At 48.7% G+C, this 2500-nt stretch overlaps 1 protein-coding gene across 3 annotated transcripts in view; it reads right to left on the reverse strand.

The window, feature by feature from the left end:
- Positions 1 to 2500, reverse strand: part of LOC143293537 (uncharacterized) — an 87292-nt gene that overhangs the window by 17901 nt on the left and 66891 nt on the right. The window lies entirely within an intron of this gene.

The following is a 2500-nucleotide window of genomic DNA, read 5'->3' on the forward strand; positions in this document are numbered from 1 at the left end:
AGTGGAGAGTATCTTGCCCAAGTCGCATCCCCGCTCTCTCGGCCAGGAGGGTTTTAGGACAGTCAGCGTTGGGAATGGGTCCCAAAGGCCAACTATCCCACAAGGCTGCAGCACGAAGAGCCGGTGCAATTTTGCCTCCTAGTTTGAGAGTCATAGTCCTTCACAAAATGCTGAGGTGTAAATGATTTCCTATAGCAATAGAGAAACCATTGATAATACAGCTCTTAATTTGCTGTTGGCCCAACTGTAAACTTGTGTCAATCTGTGATATAAGCTGAGTGTTGGACCAACACACTAATAGGACCACCTTGTCAGTAAAGGACACTCTTCTTCAGTCTGTTACTCTTCTTCAGTCTGTCTGTGAGTGGTCACGTTATACGCATTCGTGAAAATACACTCACTGCGGGAGGATAACAGTAGCCACCCTAGAGGTGTGAAGGAACTTCTGGTTGACGAAGCCCAAGGAGAGACAGGCTTGTGAGATTGACTTGATTGATGATTACAGCGAAAGTGGAGACAGAAAGAGGGAGAGAGAGAGAGAGGTCTTGGCATGAGTTGACGGGAGAAACGAGAGAGAGACAGAGACAGAGATACAGAGAGAGACAGATAGAGTGAGAGAGAGAGAGAGAGAACCGAGAAGAAGTGCACAAGAATAGAAGAAGACAGAGGAGCAGAAACATCTGCCTAAAGAATGGTCACAAACAGTGAATTGACACAAAATACTGTTACAAGTCTACATACAGAGGGAATGGACGCAAAGCACTGTTACAGACGGACAAGGGGGTTGGACGGACACAAAGCACTGTTACAGTCTACATACAGAGGGAATGGACACAAAGCACTGTTACAGACGCACAAAGGGATTGGACACAAAGCACTGTTACAGACGGACAAGGGGGTTGGACGGACACAAAGCCATGTTACAGTCTACATACAGAGGGAATGGACACAAAGCACTGTTACAGACCCACAAAGGGATTGGACACAAAGCACTGTTACAGACGGACAAGGGGGTTGGACGGACACAAAGCCATGTTACAGACGCATAAAGGGAATGGACACAAAGCACTGTTACAGACGAACAAAGGGAATGGACACAAAGCACTGTTACAGACCCACAAAGGGAATGGACACTAAGCAATGTTACAGACGAACAAAGGGAATGGACACAAAGCAATGTTACAGACGCACAAAGGGATTGGACACTAAGCAATGTTACAGACGCACAAAGGGAATGGACACTAAGCAATGTTACAGACGCACAAAGGGATTGGACACTAAGCAATGTTACAGACGCACAAAGGGAATGGACACAAAGCAATGTTACAGACGAACAAAGGGAATGGACACAAAGCAATGTTACAGACCCACAAAGGGAATGGACACTAAGCAATGTTACAGACGAACAAAGGGAATGGACACAAAGCACTGTTACAGACGAACAAAGGGAATGGACACAAAGCACTGTTGCAGACCCACAAAGGGAATGGACACAAAGCACTGTTACAGACCCACAAAGGGATTGGACACTAAGCAATGTTACAGACGCACAAAGGGAATGGACACAAAGCACTGTTACAGACGAACAAAGGGAATGGACACAAAGCACTGTTGCAGACCCACAAAGGGAATGGGCCCATACAGGAAAGGGACGTGCTGGTGGGACGGACATTCTCCGCACATAGGATAATACAGATCATGAATTATTCCCTTCATCCTGATGGGTTGAACTCACCGTAACACACACACACACACACACACACACACACACACACACACACACACACACACACACACAAGCACGCGTACACACGCACGCATGCACGCGCGCGCACACACACACAAACACACACAAAAAAACTGCACGCACACACGCACATAATCACATTATATACATTCGCACACACACACACACACACACACACACACACACACACACACACACACACACCTGCACGCACACACACACACACAAACATCACACACACACACACACACACACACACACACACACACACACACACACACACACACACGTACACCCTCCACATACAAACACGAACACACCCACAACCACCCACTACACCACCCTCCTCCCATCCCCCCGGCCCACCCCCACTCCCCGCCGCCACCCTCCCCCTCCCCCTCCCCCTCCCCCTCTCTCCCCAACCACACACACACGACATAAAGACCTCCATCATTGCCCCTCGGATAATGGCGGCGTCTCGTTACGGAAATGCCATGCGCTGTTGATGCATTGATTAGATACGGGATTCCGGGAGGATGTGTGTGTGTGTGGGGGGGGGGGGGGTGCGTGCGTGTGTGTGTGTCTGTGAGAGATTAGAGAGAGACTGTATGTGAGAGAGAGAGAGACTGAGAGAGAGAAAGACTCAGTGAGTGTGTGTGTGTGTGTGTGAGAATATGTGTGTGTGTGTGCGTGTGTGTGTGTGTGTGTGTGTGTGTGTGTGTGTGTGTGTGTGTGTTTGATCGTATGTGTGGA

The sequence above is a fragment of the Babylonia areolata genome, chromosome 19 (assembly GCF_041734735.1).
Source record: "Babylonia areolata isolate BAREFJ2019XMU chromosome 19, ASM4173473v1, whole genome shotgun sequence".
NCBI lineage: Eukaryota > Metazoa > Mollusca > Gastropoda > Neogastropoda > Buccinidae > Babylonia > Babylonia areolata.